Below are 6958 nucleotides of genomic sequence, written 5' to 3'. Positions count from 1 at the left end.
GTTTGTTTGTTTAATGCTATGAATGGGCGCATAAAGGGAAGACGCTGCCCTGCCATGGTGAGAAGCTGCAGTCAGTAGGTAGACTGGTACTGAGTTGTAGCCCAGGAAAAGGTATGGGTGCTGCTGAGGAGGAGGGACTTTTGACCCACTTAGAGGGACAGACTGGAGGAAGGGAGGGAGCTGTAGTCTCTCTGGAGCCTACTGCACTTCCTGCCCAGCCTCCTGGTATAGAAAAAGTCTCTACCATGGAGGTTCCCCCACTCTTCCGAATCTGCCCTTTTTTGATTATTATGTGCATACTTGCACAGCGGATGACTTCACATTCTGAAGCAACAGTGTACTTACTTCAGGGATAAACTTAAAGGCAATTTGACTTTATGACCAGACGGTCAGTTACCCACTGACATGTCATTCAGTGAGCAGCAATCCCAGAGGGTGTTACTGAAGAACGGCAAAAATATCTGCAAACGGAATAAAAACTATGCATACAATTCCATTAGTATGTCCTCACTCTTCTGTAGTTCCTCAAATGTAGACTTCTCATGACAATCCCATTGAAGGCATTGACCTCATGTTTTTATCTCATTTTAACAAAATGGGAAGATTTGTTTCAAAGAAGAATATTTTCAAGGGTTTCATTTCTTATATATAATGGGCTTTTTCAGAGTGTACTGGAAACTTAATCAAAGACACATTTCTCTGCAAAGCTGGTGACGGATGAGAAAAACATTTTTTGTGCACAATATATTTGCCAGAACCTTTTAGAAAGAGGCTAAGATGCGTTTAGCTGAGACAGAAAGGCTGCTGGTTCTCTCCACCCCATCAACAGACATCCATGTTGCAAAGAAGAGAGCCCAAGGCCAGATGTGTCGACATGAGAACCAGATGTGGGCTCTCACAGAGAAGCGTTCCAGAAAACATAGGCTGCAATTTTAGAAGCCACCAAACAGGAGCGTTGTGTCTGTGGGGTGGACAGAGGCTGTGAGTGCTGGGTGGACCTGGCCACCCAGCAGAACTCCCCTCCTGCCACCAGCTGCATCTCAGGTCTAGAGTCCTCGGAAAGTGGGTGCAGTTGATTGCCTGGAGCATGCACTCACACACCTGTGGTTATTGTATTCCATGAAGCTATATTACCACACAGGGAAGCCATGGGTCCTGTGGATGGGGGGACTCCCAGAGCTGGCTTCTGCCTTCCAGGTCCCCTCTGAGCTATAGGTGCCACTCTGTGAAGTATAATAAAGTTAGCAACATGCATCAGCCAATGGCCTTGTGCCTTCCTGAGAAGGGCCTGGTGGAAAGCCTGTGGGAGCACATTGTTCAACATCATCATCTGTTGAAATAAGAGCAGCGGGGCTGCGTCCCCAACACCCCAGCCACTTGCTAGCTCATGCCCAAAATAACAACACACAAACTGTATTCATTTAAACTGCTTGGCCCATGAACTTTAGCCCTTACAGGCTAATTCTCGCACCTGGACTAGCCCATTTCTAATGATCTGTATAAGCACCCCAAGGTGCGCTTACCGGGAAGATTCTAGCCTAAGTCCATCGTGGGTTGCAGCTGCCTGGGAGAGCAGAGCATGGCGGCTGTCCGGTCCCTCTGGAAGCAGCGCAGAGTCTGACCTCACTTCCTCTTCCGCCCAGAATTCTATTCTGTTTACTCCTCCCATCTATGTTCTAACCTATCAGGGCCAGCCAAGCAGTTTCTTTTATTGCTCAGCCAATGAAATCAACAGATTGATATGACACTCCCACATCACTTCCCCTTTTTCTGTTTAAACAAAAAAAAAAAGGCTTTAACTTAACATAGCAAAATTACATATAACAAAACAGTTATCAAGTAAAAATTACAATAATCTATATCATAACTAAGGAAAACTATAACTATAGCTAACTATTCTTAACTCCATCAAACAGTCCAGAAAGATACAATATTACCTAAACAAATAAGAAATAAGCAAACTCTCAAACTCTAGAAATGACAGAGACATCTCACTGCCTGGACAGTCACCCAAAGTTCCTCTGTACCGTTGGGGCATCCATCTTCAGCCTACAGGCCCATAGTTTCCAGCAGACATTTCCACAAAGCAGGAAATTTCAAAGGCAGTCACTATCTGCTTGTCCTGAAGAATGTCTTGCAGACTCTTTCATGAATCAGGAACCCCGAAAGATCATCTCACCTTTAGGCAAGTTCAGCAGTCCTCTCTCTGCGGGTTCTCTGTGTCCAGTTTATGCAATAGTCCAGGCAAGAGCAGTTTCTTGCCCAAATGGCTATCAAACTCCATAAGGATCCTCTTCGATGCCCATCTTCCTCTTGAAGTAGATTGGTGCTGCCAGGAGCAGAGTGTCTCATTGTCATGAAAAGTCCTAAGTTATTAAAACATTTAAAATGCCATATTCTATAATCTTTGAAAAATATGAAGAATGCCTATCTAAAATATATCTATGCACATCTAGAAAATCTTAACTAACATGACTACAAACTTAACTATTATTAATGATTATTCATTAACAACCTATATACATTACAAAATTAACCTTAAATTTAAATCACTAAAGCAAAATCCATATCAATGTAAATTATTCATACCTATATCATCTCCCCCTTTAAATGTAAAAGAACATTTATAAACAATATTTGGGAACATGGGCGCAGTTTTTTCTCTCCAAACTGCTTCCTGCTGAATGGGGGCGTCGTTAATTAGGTCTTTCATGGTATAACCTGTGTGCTAGTTTCATCTCAGTTGGCAGTTGAGCGAAGCAATTTTCTGAAGGTATTCACAGCAACCGTTCAGGAGGGCGTGGTCCATCATACCATATCGGAATAGAAGAAATGAACAGGGTCTCATCCTCTGTGAAAACAAAATAGGAAACTCCTTTCGAAAGCATCATGTCCTTAGATCCAAATTTCAAAGTCAAGGCATCAAAATCTCTACGATGGATTAGTTCAGCAGCATTTATAAACAAATATCTTTTGGCAGCTGTTGCTCCTTCCTCAGCATTCAAACAATTCAAAGAGAGCATAATAGTATACAGTATCAAGATTCTCTGTGTATTTTCCATCTTTGTACGCTTTATTTTAACCTCTATTTCGTTTATTTTTACTTTTATTTTATATTCTCTGTATCTCTTTGACCTGGAATAACTCTGTAGACCAGGCTCTCCTTGAACTCTCAGAGATCCGCCTGTCTCTGCCTCCCAGGCATTGGGATTAAAGGTGTTTGCTACTACACCTTGAACTCACAGAGATCTGTTTGTCTCTGCCTTCTAGGCACTGGGATTAAAGGCGTGTGCTACCACACCTTGAAGTCACAGAGGTCAATCTCCCTCTGCCTCCCAAGTGTTGGGATTAAAGGCGTGTACTACCACACACAACTTCTCTTTTTCTTACTTTTTTTTTAAAACTTTTAACTTTTAGCTTGCATATATTTTTAACACACTGTAAATCATTTAAACATTTTCTTTATCTTTGAATCTCTTTACTGTATATCTCTCTTTTTCTGACCACACGAGCCTTTAAATTACTGAGCAATATGAGTAGGATTAAAGCCGTGGCTTTGCCAGCTAGATCCAGTCCATTCCTTAGCTTTCCAGCCTCATGGCGGAGATACAGGCTGTAGCCATGTTTATAGCCACAATTCTATGGCGTTTCAAGGTCCCTGCCAGCCAGCGAGCTACAACAGACAACAGTCAAGTCCTCTCTCGGTAGTTGGCCCTCCTGCCTCAGTCAGAGTTTGCCCTGGCAGGACGGCCCAGAAAGCCGGCATTTTTAAACAGCACAGCTTTTTTCCTGCTACGGCTGAAAACCGAAAAGCATGCGTTCAGCTTTTCACCAACACCGTTTAAGTGTTTCGTGGCAGGACCTCTTAATGAGCTGCAGGGTTTTGCAGCTGAAGCTGAGTCAGGAAGCCTCTCTTAGATGAGAGCGCTTGCTTGCCTCTAGCAAGCAGAGTAGACCCAAGAAATTTGTTCTACCAAGAAAACATGCTTCACTCCATTCTTTCCCAAGCTTTCTCAGGCTTTTTGTGGATTCAGTTAGCCTCACGTCTGGGCACCATCTGTTGAAATATGGAGCGGCGGGGCTGCGTCCCCAACACCCCGGCCGCTTGGCTAGCTCATGCCCGAAATAACAACACACAAACTGTATTCATTTAAGAACTGCTTGGCCCATGAACTTTAGCCCTTACAGGCTAATTCTCGCACCTGGACTAGCCCATTTCTAATGATCTGTATAAGCACCCCAAGGTGCGCTTACCGGGAAGATTCTAGCCTAAGTCCATCGTGGGTTGCAGCTGCCTGGGAGAGCAGAGCATGGCAGCTGTCTGGTCCCTCTGGAAGCAGCGCAGAGTCTGACCTCACTTCCTCTTCCGCCCAGAATTCTATTCTGTTTACTCTTCCCATCTATGCTTTAACCTATCAGGGCCAGCCAAGCAGTTTCTTTATTGCTCAGCCAATGAAATCAACAGATTGATATGACACTCCCACATCAATCATCATTCCTGCAGATGTCATATGATTCCTCCAGAACACGGAGAGATCCTAGGTGCTGACACCCAGGTAACATCCACCTCAGCTAGTAGAGAATCAGGAGGCTGCAGTTCTCCAGGGCTCCAGTTTACAAGATGGCTCCCTAAGGTCCCTTCCCAGTTTAAACCCAATACTATGTGAGGTCTTCCTCATGACCCAATGCTGTGAGGCTAATTCCCGAATAACCAGGCCCAGTCACTGTGATTAGGGGTGGACCAAGCTGACCCCTATAGCCTCAGACTGGGTGCACCTGTATGTGGAAGGCTGGGACTGAACCCACAGGGCCCTGGCTTAGAAAGAATGTAGTTTCCAGAAAACAATTTCTCACTTTGGAAGTAGTAAAGACCAAGTTCGCAAATTAACTATATTCCCAGTGTGTATGTGCACTTGTGTGTATTATACATGCATGTGCAAGTGTCTATATAAGTTCATAGACTGCTCCTTATCAAACTGCTAGAGAGGTGTATATGATTCTCTATGTAAATGCATGCATGGACTAAATAAAACCAATAAATTTATCTTCCAAAGGGCAGTAGGGAGCTGCTTTGTCCTTGCCATTAAACCTGGAGAATAGTACGAGCCAACTTAGTGTAGTGAGGAGTCAAGCAGGCCTGCTTTTCATCCCGCCCAGCTCCTGCATAGCTAACTTAGCCCCGGAAATAACAACACACAAATTGTATTCATTTAAACACTGCCTGGCCCATTAGTTCTAGCCTCTTCTTGGCTAACTCTCACATCTTGATTAACCCATTTCTAATAATCTGTATAGCACCACGAGGTGGTGGCTTACCAGGAAGGATTCTGCATGTCTGACCTGGCAGCTGGCTCCATGGCGGTCTGCCTCACTTCCCTTCTTCCCAGCATTCTGTTCTGTCTACTCCACCCACCTATGTTCTGACCTATTAGGCCAAGCATTTATTAACCAATGAAATCAACACAAAACAGAAGACTCTCCCACATCAACTTAGCCTATAAAGAGGTCCTTGATCTCAGTTCAGATTTGGAGCAGAAGGGTCAAGGTATGTGTGGTGGCTTGAAGGATAAAACAGCCCTCAAAGAGAGTGGCACTATTGGGAGGTGTGGCTTTGTTGGAGTAGGTGTGGCCTTGTGGGAGGATGTGTGTCACTGTGGAGGTGGGCTTTGAAGTCTCATATATGCTCAAACCATGCCTAATGTCTCAGTTTACTTCCTGTTACCTGCAAGATGTATAACTCTCAGCTTTTTCTCAAGCACCATGTCTGCCTGCATGCCACCATGCTACACTATGGTGATAATGGACTCAGTTTCTGAAGATGTAAGCCAGTCCCAATTAATTGTTTTTCTTTATAAGAGTTGTTGTGGTCATGGTGTCTCTTCACAGCAGTAGAAACCCTAACTAAGACAGCATGTATCTATCATATATGAATTTAGTTCCCAAAGGACTGCCTTCACACCTGTAACATACTCAGGTGAGTGACATATCAGGTCTTAAATAGCTGTGAAAATCACACTGAAATCACCTTGGAAGTTGACAGAGACCAACGATGATAAATTATACCACAGTGAATAGAGAGATGGATGATATAGATGAGTTTTATAAAGGATATGGAAAACAAAGGAAAATGAATCAGGTCACTTTTAAACATACTGAGGGGTAGGAAAAAACATTCTTAATGCTAAGAGCCCTAACCCAAACCTGTTTGGTCTTGCTGAAGCCCTAATCCAGGACCTTACATGACAGTAGGCTTGTTTAGACCATGGATGCCATGAACCTTAGCTTTTGGGGGCTACCATAAAATGGGGAGTCACATATCTGTTGGCTAGGACTTTTGACAAGGGTATGAGGCAAATTTTGAAGGCAGGAAGCACTGTGTTGTTTTGCAAGTAGTTTCTGAATTAAAATGTAAAACTGACTTCTTCCAGAACTTTTAGGGACCGCTTCTGTTGATGGACAGGTGGCTCAATGTCCAGGAGCTAGACCCTGAAAGGCAGTGGGGTGTGGGTACAGCTCTGGCTGAACCCTGGAGTTGAGCAGAAAGGACTTTCTTAGCAGATATGCAAAGTAACACCCCAGTTGAGGTTACTTACCTCTGGAAGTTAGACTCTCAGCGGTATTAGCAACAGAAGAGATTGTTTCTGGGCAAAGCATGGCCGTAAATATCTTTATCACATTTTCTCTATAATTGCCCATCAACTGAACTCAGGTCCTCTGGAAGAGCAGCCAGTGTCCTTAACCTCTGAGCCATCTCTCCCTCCCCATCATTTATTTATTTATTTATTATTTATTTTACATCCTGACCACAATTTCCCTCCCCTCCTCTCCTCACAGTACCTCCTCCCTTCTTCCTGCTGCTTCCAGGTCTCTGCTGCACCAAGGTTCCTGCTGCACCCAGGCTTCTATTGCACCCAGGCTCCTGCTGAATCCAGGCTCCTGCTGCACCCAGGTCTCTGCA

The sequence above is a fragment of the Alexandromys fortis genome, unplaced genomic scaffold, assembly GCF_014885135.2.
Source record: "Alexandromys fortis isolate MF-2015 unplaced genomic scaffold, M_Fortis_MF-2015_v1.1 scaffold_23, whole genome shotgun sequence".
NCBI classification, from domain to species: domain Eukaryota; kingdom Metazoa; phylum Chordata; class Mammalia; order Rodentia; family Cricetidae; genus Alexandromys; species Alexandromys fortis.
This window is presented reverse-complemented; position numbering follows the sequence as displayed.